The sequence below is a fragment of the Motacilla alba genome, chromosome 12 (assembly GCF_015832195.1).
Source record: "Motacilla alba alba isolate MOTALB_02 chromosome 12, Motacilla_alba_V1.0_pri, whole genome shotgun sequence".
In the NCBI taxonomy this organism is placed as follows: Eukaryota; Metazoa; Chordata; class Aves; order Passeriformes; family Motacillidae; genus Motacilla; species Motacilla alba.
In genome coordinates this window covers 222,676-235,800 of record NC_052027.1, presented here as the reverse complement: position 1 = coordinate 235,800, position 13,125 = coordinate 222,676, and the positions used below count along the sequence as shown (strand labels likewise).

Sequence of the window (13,125 nt, the reverse complement as noted above, 5' to 3'; positions counted from 1 at the left end):
GATAAAACAGGTACACTTGCAGTTCTTCTAATGCCGTGACAAGAGTGGCTTTCGGATCCTGACAGTGTTCCTCCTCCACTCACAGCACTGGTGAGTGAGGGACACAGTACAATCTTGCAGAACAGGGGATTGCAGGGCTCTAATCTTGCTTTGCAGCAATGCTCCGAGGGGCTGCAGGAGTGCAGCAACCAGGACACACACAGTGCCAGCCTGTGCTGTGCAGAGGGGGCCGGCTCTCAACCCACGGGCTCGGGCAGCTGCCAGGATATTCATACACGAAGGAAGTAAACTGAAAACCCCAAACACGATGAGGAGCTCAAAATCTCTGGAAACAAGTCTGTTTCTGAAGTAGTCCTGTCTCACCATTTTAGTTTTGGACTTCTTAGGATTTTATTTCCAACTCATTTTGTAATTGCCTCCTGCATGCAATAGGAAAGGCTTCCTTTGTGCACCACACTGAAATGGCCATGGCTTGATCAGTCCAGTACACGGTCTTACCTACACAGAAAAATAGTTTCTCAGTAACTATCAGCAAAACCACTGGATAAGGAACAGCTCCCACGAGCATGTCCCTGATGAGTCTTGACTCAGTATCAGTGCTAGATTATCCAGGACTGTGCTGCTCACTAGCACTCTCCTCAGACCTTGGCTTCGCTGGGTACCAAGTACAGGCACAGCGGCTAAAGGGATCCCGCTGCATGCTTCAGCTAGGCTAAATCTGGGGCTCCAGAGAGCACGCTATGTATGGTTATGGTTTGCACCTGGCTGCTAGGAGTCAGCTGTGCACTGACTCCATACAAAATCCCTCCCAATGGCAGGTACTAGGTAAGTACAGATTACTGCCATGCATGATTGCATAGTCGTGTAGAAAAAGGAAGGTGTCTTAGGCCAGAATATTTGCCTTAAGGAAAATGTTTCTAGCGTATTTTTAAGGTCATCAGGTGATCTGGACGCTAGCGATAGAAAAGACATTTGCAGCTGGGCCATGGAAGGTTATGAGAACAGTCAGTGTGGTTCTTTAAATAGACCTTGAAGGGAAAGTTATAAGAAGATTAAACAGAGGTGTTTATTTTATAACCGTCATTCAAAAGTAACATCAATAGATGCATTCTTCAGCATCGAAGTCCCAGCTGTGAAATGAGAGCAGGACTCAGTAGCATTCTGCCCAGTCAGGGGTAGGTAACTAAGGGGTATTGAATGCAGACATGTTCAGTACAGGGAAAGTATTCCCTGACAGAACTTGGACTCCTTTTTAAAATGCTCTCCTTTTTTTTTTTGAATATACAGAAAGTACATTACCCAGTTACCAGGCCTCAGTTTTGTGATGACCACGGAGAGCTGACAGCACAGAAAACTAAAAGGATTGGGACACTAGAAGCACCTCCTTGTACTGGCAGAGGAGACACCAGATGCTATGGGGACTCTGCATCTAGCAGCTGCATCCTCCTCCTCCCTGAACTGGGTCAGTACTTCTTGTTCTGCAGTTTGGCTATATTCAGAAGCCTCATGCACACCGTTCAATTCCTACTGCAGAAAATCCATACCACCACCTTGAAGAGCTGTGTGCCAGGAAAGCTCACATGCCTGCTGCTGCAGAGACCAAAAGGACAAGTGTGTGTGAGATGAGAATAAGAGTGTGAGTGTAAGAGTGAGCGAGACGGCGCGGGAGTACAAGAGAGCGTGCGAGTGTGAGTGTGTGCACACATGCAGTCCGTCAGTGATGCAGTGTGGGAGTCCACCATAGCACTGGAGCAAAACGCTGGAGCCTGGACAGCCAGCTGGTCACCTTATCTGCTGCACCCAAACCTCCCTGCTTCCATGCTGCCTGACAGCAGATACCAATGGCTCTGGGTAATCAGCCTCTCACCCGCTGGGCTGGGTGCCCAAGGTCCTGAGGACTACCCACTGTCCTGCACCTGGGACAAGAGTGCCTCATTTCCTCCACAGACACTCGGCTCTCCCTCGCCCAACAGGCTCCTGTGGCTCAGTCTGGGTCACAGAGATACAGATAAGGAATGGAGCCAGCTTGGCTGGGATATAATCCACATCAGACCGAGATGGGACTGCCAGATTAGCAGAATTGATGGTAGCAACATTTTTCTTTGTCTCTGGAGCCAAGGCCTCATATTCAGCATTTCCAAACTGATGCTCATGATCTTCACAGTTAATTAATGGCTCCTGCTCTGAACACATGCCTTAGTCCCCTGTTGCTGGGCTATTGTCACTTTTTTCCCTAATATTACCTTCCTACAGCAATTATTTCCTGTGCAATAGCTTAATTGGTGAATTCTTCTGTTTTTATTCAGGAACATGATGGAGAAAAAGCAAGATTTCAGTAAAAGGCACCAAATTTTATTTTCAAATTTAAAATAAACTTGACATAATGAACTAGTGCCTCTGCCTGATACCCTTTCATGAGAACACAAAACACAATTAGAATTAATCTTTGGTACAAAATATCTTGTAAATAATTTTCTTTTAAAAAATGCTTAGTAAAGAAGAGAAATATTTGTTTTAATATCCCTCTTATGGAGAACTTCTACAGCTTTTTACTTGTATATCAAATACAGAGTTTTTAGCAGTTTTTTAAAAAATTATCTTTTAGAACCTAGAAGAACCTATATCATGCTAGAAGAAATATGTATGTATGAATGTTACATCAATGCTTGACACATTGAACAGGAAGGCATCTTCCTGATCACCTCTTACAGAGGGACCTTTTAAGATAACTAACAGGAGAGACATTTCCTTATTACAGACGGTTTGGAAGATTAAAATTTCATGTTTCAAAGCCTAAACGTTCTCTGGATAAACTCTTTCAATTTATTTTATATGTATTTCAAAATAAAACACTGAAAGTCGCCTCAGTGCTCTGGATTCACGACAGTGAGCCCCAGGTCTCTGCATGCAGCAGGTACGGGCTGCAGCAGGAGACAGCGCGGGAGGTCTCTCTGGGTTCCCCCGCTCGTTGTCAGACCCCCGGTATCAGGCTCCCCCGCTCCCCCGGCGGGCCGGAGCGCCGCTGTGCGGCCGAGCCCCCGCGGCATCCAGGGCAGGGCAGGGCAGAACCCGCCGCAGCTGCGGCAGAACCCGCACTGCCGCCAGAGCAGCCCAGCACCTCTCCTGTCACTGACTGGGGCGGCATTTCACAGACCGGCTCATGCCACCCCGCTGCTGTGGGCAGGGAGGGATACCTTCCACTAGACCAGGTTGATCCAAGCCTCATCTAACCTTACCATGAACACTTCCAGACCTGGGGGGTATCAAAGCCCTTCATATTTAAGGATCACCAGAAACTCACATATTTAAAAGATGCCATGTCCTCCTAAGAAAATTCCCAACAAGTTCACAAATGAAGTTGACTGAGAGGAAAAGGAAGCCTACGTCCCCCACTGCAGCACCCTGGCTGCTGACAGGCTGCAGCCACCATCAGCACGACTCCCAGTCCCGAACACTGCTAACCCAGGCCTCCGTGTCTGCTTTAGGTTAGGCAGTCTCACTTTGGGTAAGACTCACCTGTCCTGCCCACATTCAGTACTCGCAGAAAGTGGGACATGGGCATAGCATTCCACTGCTTAAAAATTACTTCAGTTTTTTCAGGGACTGTATTTCCATTCCTGGCCAGCACCAGTTTGCTGCTCAAGTACAGCAGATTTCCACTTCTCATCAGGAAAGTTACAACATTCCATAATTGTAAAATATTTGAACATGCCCCAGTAAAATATCCTTCCTTCCTGCACACCATTTGGAACCAGGAGATTAGATTAGCTCTTTTATTCAGGACTTCCACCTGCAAACTGCACAAGGCAGATAAACACACCCAGTGGTGCCACAACCCTGCCTGATCCTAGCACCCTGGCAGTGTCATGGTACCACTCAACATCTCTCCTCTCAGCCGCCCACTTCCTATATGGGCCACTGCAAAGCAAAAGCCCAGGTTTTACTATATTAACATTAATTTCCAACTAAATTACACTTAGAATTTCTACATAACTGTTTCAGAAAGCATTCATGACAACTTTGCAAAAAGGATGACAAGATATATATCACAGTCAAATCTACAATTAGAAATTACTTAAAATGTTTTTGAGTTGCCATGAAATTTGATACCGTAACTATCATAGACAGTGTTGGTACAGAGAATAACAGGCAAACAAAGCATTTGTCACTTTGGTGACATCCCCGCAGTTACAGACCATGGGGATAAAGATGGTGCAGCCCCTTTCCCAATGGCTCAAAATCATGATTTTATTGAAATTGACCCCAGTCCTAAGAGAGATTTAGGGATGATCTTGGATGGTATTCTACTGTGGAAGATGCAGACCAGTCAAAAACACCGATGACACATCTGCAGTGGCTCTGCTACCTGCTGCAGCACACACCTGTCTCCAGAGCTTGCTCTATCATGGCTGAACCACGTCAGCAGAAGATGTAGCACTGAGTTTTAACAGCACTGTCTAGCAAAGGTTACATCTTTAGTCTTATAATTGAGCAACCAAGTAACCTCCCAGTGAAGGACACTAGCTGCTGACAACTTGAGGTGCTAACACCTCCACCCTGCCCAGAACAACATCACCAACTGTAGGACCTGAGGAGCACTGGAAGCTGAGTGTAAACTGAAGGAAGGGATTATAAAATAAGAAGTGTGTGTATAACATTTTAACACCAATAATACTTTTCCTTCTGTAAAAAATCTGATCTGGACTAATAATGAAGAGACCTTTAAGATTTCAGTTATGCTAAAATTCTTGGCTCTTCCCATATAGAGAGTGTGTGTGTATCCTTTGCCCACAAGACTTTGAGCCCCTCTCTGCTGCACAAAGGTCACTGCTCCCAGAGAGGGAAAACAGTGCCAGCTGCAGAATGGGCTTCTGGGGCAATTAAGCAACTGAAGACTAATTTCTGAGCTTGTGAAATATCCCTCAGCCTACTCCTGACCTGTCTCAACTTGCAGTTAAACCACCCCAGTGATCTGCCAGTGCCTTATCTTGCTGCAAGACACAAACAGTGCAACCCTATCACCCCGCATTGCACAAATGCTGGGCTGACTTTTCCACTGGGAGCACAGTGGCACAGGCACACAGGAGCCAGAGCTGCCCTGGACACAATGACACAACCCCCTTCGGATATGCTGGGAGCATGGATCTGCAGCTCTAGGGGTGTACAGGGCCACTTTTAAGAAAGAGATAAATTCCTACTGTCCTGAAATGCTCTTTGTGCACTGTATATCGAGGTTGTATCAAGGTTCTTGTACCCCTGGCTGTCAGGGTAGCTCCTGCTTCACCCTCCCAAAAGAGTGCAAGTTCTCCCTTCACAGGAACTGTGCAAGTTGGTGCTGGCAGAACATGATTCAGCTGCAGATGCTGAAAGTGAAATAATTTTTAGCATTTCCAGTCCTTTACAGGCAAAACTACAAATATTTTACTTCAATCAGTTACACAAAAAAAACCCCCAAAAAACAACCAAAAAAACCAAAAACAAACAAAAACCCCCAAAACCCCCCCCAAAAAAAAAAAAAAAAAAAACAAAACAAAAAAAACCCCAAAACCAAATGCTCCCCACCAATATAAGCAGAACAGGAGAGCCAACACTGGAGTATGGTGCTAAGATTGCTTGTTCTTTGGAGAAATGGGTTAAAGCCAAAGTCATCTTTTAGAGATCCAGGACATACTGTTCACAGCCACAGCAGACTTTCTGAATAGTTTTAATGTTATAAAAAACTCTTATCTTCTGCCTTTTTACAGGTGGTTCTCCCAGGTGTATTGCACAGTGTTTAGGACAGAAGAATTTGCAAAAAATTTCTGGCAAATAAGTTACCACTAAGACTATTTACAGTTGGAGAGAAACTGTTCATTCTTTCACAACTGTGCTACATACACTGAAAGGATGGCACTTTGCTGTCTTGTTTATGTTAACGTGCAGTGTGCAGACCAGGGTGAACACTTGGAAGGAGCCACTGTAAGTAATTAAGAATAGCAAGCTTATTGCTGGTAGTTTCATGATACCCGTGGGATCTACATTATCTGGAAAATATTGATGCAGCTGCAAGCTGAAGACTGCAAACGTATGCCAAAAGTACATGTAGTAATTCTCTAAAATGTGGACATTAACAGAATATAGATTTAAGTTGATAACCAAAACCCAAAGATATTTGAAATATTTATGAAAACTTATTGTCAAAACTGACAAGTGGATGAGGACATGTGAAGTTCTGTCAGGATACGGTAGGACTGAAGTGAGTGGAGCCTTGAAAAGCTGCTCTATGAGAATCCCACTGCAGGACAGTAAATCCTTTCTCTCATCATTCCTGCGGCCCTAAGACAAGCAAATGGCAACCTGAAAAACTCTGGGCCTACAGAGGCAAAAAGCTGCAAATCCACCAAAAGACTTCATCCTAAATTAATCCAAGGTGGTCTGTCTTCTCAGCGATGCCAGAAGGTGTCAGCCAAGGGCTTCCAACAAACATTCCAAACCAATTCCCTGTCCAGAACTCAGACTGAATAACCTGACCTCACTACAGCCATGCTCCAACACCAACACTGGTGTCATCTCCATGGTAAAAATCACAGTGAGGTTCCACAAGGCCAGGTGCTGGGTCCTGCATGTGGGTCACAGGCATGGATAAAAGTTCATGTGGACACAACTGCTCACCAAAGTACCAAAAATTTCACATCTCTCAAACATCAATATTGTTCTGGTCTTGACACATAATTAATTACCCCACAAGAAGCTCTGTAGGTACGTGAGACCCAAATGAGATCTGTGCAGGCTCAGCCATTTTCAAACAACCAAAATCCTGATTTTCTCAGCTCAGTGGGTTGCCTCTATAAGAAAAGATCTATGCAAAAAATATTTAGACTGCTTGAAATAAAAGCCCAAGTGAAGTATCTCAGTAAGATTTTAATTATTACACTTTCAATGCTATGACAATCTCATTTCTCAGCTTCTATACAAAGCCTAACAACATGTGGCAGGATTATTACTCATGCAAATATATGTAAATGAGGTATTCAGAAAAATCTGATCTGTTGTTTTGGGATAACATTTGCCCTTCCATTTCAACTACAAATTGAGAAAATAGAGAATGGAACAATACTGTGAACTAAAAACATTTTGTGTGCAGAGGATTATCAAGAATTTATTCTCCCTTACACTACAAAATACTCAATGTCCTTCATTCCCACTGAGACTGGAGGACCTCAGCACCACAGAACCAGGCTCATCCAAAACTCGTTATTCTGAAGAACCATACAATCATGAGTCAACACAAGGTCAACCTATTTACAGGCAAAGTTACAACACCACCAGAGTTTTCCACCTTTCCCTGAAAGGGACTATCACAGACCTTGCTAAACTCTGACAGCTGCTCCAGGCTTAACCTTGTTCTTCTTTAAGCACTTAAACCAGTGCTTAAAGCAGAGATTGTATTATGCTTTTGTTGTATGGTAAGAGAACCTCTAAATTCTCTGAACAGCCTCAGCAGGCAGCTCTGCTGCCTCTGGAAGCCCCAGTGCCAATGCAGTAACTGCAGCCTGGCCCCAGCACCCAAACTTGGCCCAGGGGCTTTGCAGAACAAAGAACAAGAAATAAAGACTCCTATCTCCAAAACTTTGCAGCATCCACACATAAAACTTTGGCAGGGGAAAAAAATACCAACACCTAACCAACCCAACCCCCCACTTCAGTTAACAATATAACATTTTGAGGACATCACCCTCCTAAGCTTTCTGGCACAGTGTGTAGTGGGGGAGGTTGCGTGTGTGTGTGTAATGGGGTTATAGACATGAAAAGGAAAGTGTAGGTGTATCTAATCAGGAGACAGCTGGAAACTGACCCTGCCATGTGAAATAAGCAGGCTGGGGAAAGAGGAAGCTCCTGAAAAAGGAAGCATGAGGCCTAAGAAGACATCTCACATGCCAGAAACTGCGGATCAGGAGTGAAAGACACACATTGGCTACAGCTATTTTTAAAAATGCAACAGAAATGACAAAATGGTCCCCAGCACATGAAGAAAGATGACTTCCATCTGGTTCATATAGTTGGGAAAAAAGGGGTTGGAAAAACGGTAATGGGATAGGAGCTTTCAGAAGTTCAAACAGTCCAAGACAGAACAGAGGCAAGACAAACTAATATCAATACCATATCTTCCACACATCTTTTCCTTGCACACAGTACTCTGCATGTGATGCAGGCAGAAGGGGACTCTGGAGAGCTGGCTGGAAAACTCAGCTCCTAGAGCTTCCCTGCTCTGAGCCCTGCCTTTCCACAGCTGCCCCATGATGGGAGCCTGTGTTTCTTAGTATACATGGAATTTAATCACAAAATTTCCTTTTGTGCTTTTGCAATTTACCTCGTGGACATGGCCAGGCTGATATGGGTTTTTTTCCTTTTCCAAAGGAAAAGTATCTGTGTTCAGACATAGCACTACTGCTAAAAAACAAACGTAACAGCATTGAGCAGGACCGACCCAACAAGAAAATAAATCATAAACTTTAGCCAAGCTCAACACAGCATTTATGTAGGCAGCATCAAGCATAAACTCTAATCGCTGTGCAGCCTTGCACAGAAGGATGACACTCAGGGCTTGACTCCACAAAACATGGAAGATATGGAAATAGCCCAGATGTGTTTAACAGGTCTTTAAACTTCAGTAGTAAGCAAGACTGAAGCATGTAGGCTTCTGCTCATCCATGCCTGACAAAACAGTTCTGCAACAGGTAATAATGCTCCTGCCATTCCAATAAGAAGCACTGACAATTTCACAGCCGCCCACAAAAGCATATAGAATAATGCTCTGATAAAATAAGCCTCTGATAAAATATAAATGAAGGCTAATTTCTCAGCAATCCAAGTCTGCTGACTTCTTTCATCTACTCATAGCAAAACCTGTAGTCACAGTCAAATCTTAAAAGTAGTGTATGGCACACAAGGGTGTGCAGTGCCTGCAGCTCCCTGGCTGAGACCTTCGCCTCTCACTTCAATGCCCTAGTGAGCAGGTACAGAGCATGTGAGGCAAACAAATGTTCACTACTCTTCTTAACTGTCATAGATCTGAACATTGGGAGAAAAATAATGAAAGAAAGGAAAGCAGAGCAGAAATTCCTGCCACAAGAACAGTGCCAGCACAGTGACACAGGTGACATCAAGGCATGGGCATTGCCCTGTGCAGTTCAACACCTGTTACCTGACAGGGAAGAGGAGCCCCAAAACCACTGGCATACATCCAACACCAACAGGAACAAGCTGTGTCATGACAGGGGGAGGTACCAGCAAAGCAAACAATGACGGAAGACAGGAACCAGAAAACAAGAGTTATATTGCTTGACTACAAATCCTATGTTACGTAGTTCTTGTCATAATTAAATCACAACTTTTCCATTCTGTGAGTTGTTTCTCTGTTCCTTGTAGCTTGTATAGCCCATATGTTCACAACAGATGGATCAATGCTGCAGCTCAGTGACATTTTTCTAATTATAGATAGATTTATGAAATTCTTAAATAATTTTGAAGGAAATACTCCCTGCTGAGGGAAGGTGAGTCAGTGTAGCATCACTGTCAGCAGCAAACACCAAAACCAAGGAAGTGAAATTGGTGTGGCTTTATTAAAAGGAAAAGGTCAGAAATTTATTTAAAAGATGACATCACAAAAAGCTGAAGGAGACAAATAGACAAAGTGTTGAGAAAGGGAGCACAAAACAACAAAAAAAAGTTAAGTGAAAGTTAGATGTAGAGACAATCCCTACAGGTTTGGTAGAACCTGGGGGTCCGGAGGACTCTCAACCCTGATGACTGCGTTATCTGCCAGATACTTCAAACAAATTATTTCCATTTCTTAAGCTTCATTACGTAATGTAGTCTCAGTGAGGTTAAATAAAATAGGAGAATTTAGGGTTAAAGTAACACTGTGTGAAACAACTTCAGATACCTCATAACTTAAAGACAGTGTTTAAAGTTTGAATTTACATCAAACTTTAAGTTTGCTCTAATGATTTCAGATTTTTCCTGGCTCTTTACTGATTCTCATTTGAAGTGTGTTGTAAATAATTTTCCAATACAAATTGTTGAATGAAGAGTTAGTTTTTGCAACTTAACAACTCATTAATTTATAGTCATAAATTCCAGCCGCGCAGCAGCCTGAATGCTGGCTTCTCCAATGAAAGCAGCACTGATGTCTGTTATAAGGGTGATTTACCAAATGACTGCATTATGCTTTACTGATTTCACAAACTAAGAAGCTCTGCTAATAATCATATCAGTGATTTAAAATTTACATGGAGCTGATTTACAAACGCATTACATCTCTATACTGAAAATTCAGTAAAGGCTGCTATATATTATTTAAAGCTGTACAATCATCTGCATTTAACCTGCAAGCTGTCTCTCATAAATTTGTAACTTCGACTGGCATCAACATACTTTAAACCTAGTATGTACAGACACATGCCATAGCCAAGACAGTATGTCTCAGACTGAAGTAACAGCAAGATATTATGTTAATACGGCAAACACACACAGTGCTTTTCACAGAATATCAGACAACATTCTGTTGTTCTCTGTGAAAAAAACCCAACATTTCTATTTTCCAATTTTTACTTTGTGTTTCCTGTGCAAATTAAGTCAAGCGTAGTTCACGTGATTTTTACATTTCCCAACATTATGCAGATTGCATAGCAATATTGCAGCAGTCTTGACCTTTCTGGCTCTTGGAGGCATGAGGGGATAGAGATCCCCATTTTTGGAAGGAGGCTCTAAACTACTGAATAAGCCTTCCAACCCTTGTGCAACACTGTGAGATAGTGCTGTTACCTGCTCTCAGGAGAGAAAATGAGGTACACCGCCCAGACCTGCGAAAATTTTCCAGGAAAAGAAAGAGTCCAACTCTCCCACCCATCTTTCTTGCCTCTCCTACAGACTACCTGCTAAAAGACAAAAGGTAGTAACAGAAAACAGGCACGTGCAACTTGATTTCAGCACAAGGGATTGACACTCACATCTCCCTCTCATTTTATGTCTCATTCTCCATAGCAGTATTTCCTTGGCTGTGTCACTTCAGACCTACAGTATACATTGTTATTGTCTGTCACAAGATGGTACAAATATTATAAAGCAGTTAGAAATTCACTAAGCTCTACCAAGGGTCAACTGATCACAGAGGTCTCCAATGCTTTAGTCTCCAAAGGTGGCCTTTCCCCCCCTCATTTTGTTTTCTTCTGTCAGACTCCAGTCCCCCTCTCTCCAACATGGAGGGGAGAAAGCCCATGCAGCCCCTCTCCCTCAGGCCACCAAGGGCACAGCCAGCAGCACCAAGGATGGTTCCCCAGTGGGGTGACTGCCTGACGAGCCCAGGGACCCCATCCCCAGCCACTCTTCTGTACCGCATGCTGCTCCAGAGGAATAGCAGCTGCAGGGTAAAAGTGGCTGCTTCACCTCACACAGGCCCTTATATGCCAAAAAGTGACTCCTAAAACTTGCTCTCACACCTGCAAGATGCTGCAGCAGAATGCTATCAGATTAACAGTCTTCTTTTTTTCTGTCACTCCTGCCACATGATCCAGTGGTTTCCAAACTTTGCACACTCAGTCAGTACAAAATGTTTGAGCATGGACTCCCTATGCATGTATGCTTATTTATAAGCTATGTAGATGTACTACTCAGCTAATACAAGATGCTTATTTTAAAACATACACAGAAACACAAACTATAAAAATAAAGATAAAACAAACCAAAAAGTATTTCCTTCCTACACTCCAGTAGACTGTCCTACCCACATTCCACTTTGGAAACCACCAATCCAGGCAAACATTTCATCAGACAAGCTGCACAGTTGGGAGAAAAGGCCTTTCCCCATATTCCCACATTATTTACCTAATATGCTTAGGCCTGTTCAATCTCCCTGCTTATACATGAAGTAAAGGGACGACAGTTTTAAATCAACAAACCAGACGTTGCTTTATAGACTTCTGTTGCTGGATTTGGGTACAAACTCAAAAAACAAACAATTTTTCCTAAAATTCTCCTGAAACAAAGATCCTGAGTTCACTCGCAATGAAGAGAAAGGCAACATACAAATAAACCTGAAGCTATTATGAGGTCTCTTTCTCACAGCTCTCAATGGCTTGACTAACTGCAAAGTTAAGCAGCCCAGGAGAGTGCATGCTTTTCACAACTACTTCATTACTATCTCTGTAGTTGTACCAGTCGGCAAGAGGCAAAAGCTTCAGATACAGCTCCAGGCAGACTCCTTGCAAGAGGAAACAAAGTATATCCAGCCTCCATAGACCACTTTGTTATTAAGGGCTGTTTTTCAGAGGACTCTCTGAACCAGTGTCCTGAACATGCTAAAGTTAGCTAATCAGAAAGCTAGTCTTCCAAAAAGCAAACAAAAAACTCCCCATCAAACTCCAAGAATGCTTCAACTAAATTGATCTGGGAAAGGGGAGAAATGGTAAGACAAACGCTGCTTGCTTCTTGATATCAATAGGCTGACAGGCAAACTTTGCAAGAACGTGTCACAGAATGGAGACTGTAATGTCAGCGAATGCTTTTCCCACACAGGAGGGACAAACTGAAAGAGACAGCAGTGATCCCCCATCAGCAGAGCAGCCAGGCTGATCTAAACCACGTACATGCAACCCAGCACTGAGGGGCTGGACAGTAGTGCAGGCTGCAGCCCATGTTCCCAGAGCCTCTCACAGCCTAAAAGACCAATAGCACCATCAATTCACACTAGAATTCTTTGCTTTTATAAAATGCAAAAGAAAATAAGAGAGGAATTAAAAAGCCATTCAGGTAAATGGAAGGTTTTCTTGCAGGAACTAGCTAACAGTTGCTAAGAAGGACTACTCTGGCTGCTGCTCAGCCCATCACTCCTTGTTTGACTGAGGTGTGCCATCCAAACAAACCTAATATGTTTGTAATGTAGCTCTCATTTCACTGATCAAATACATATAAAATCAGCCACCTGCCATGTGAGAAAATGACTAATGCTTGCATCTTTTAAGCTCTTTGCTTTACCACTGAAGAAGCTTTTGAACACAGCACCATTTGAATTCGCTGAAAGAAACCTGTTTTTCAAAACAAGATTTCAAAGGGCTTAAGAAAACATACAAGGAGATGATAAAGATC

At 43.3% G+C, this 13,125-nt stretch overlaps 1 protein-coding gene across 5 annotated transcripts in view; it reads right to left on the bottom strand.

The window, feature by feature from the left end:
* Positions 1-13,125, bottom strand: part of TMCC1 (transmembrane and coiled-coil domain family 1) — a 72,212-nt gene that overhangs the window by 42,478 nt on the left and 16,609 nt on the right. The gene's annotated exons all lie outside the window — the stretch shown is intronic.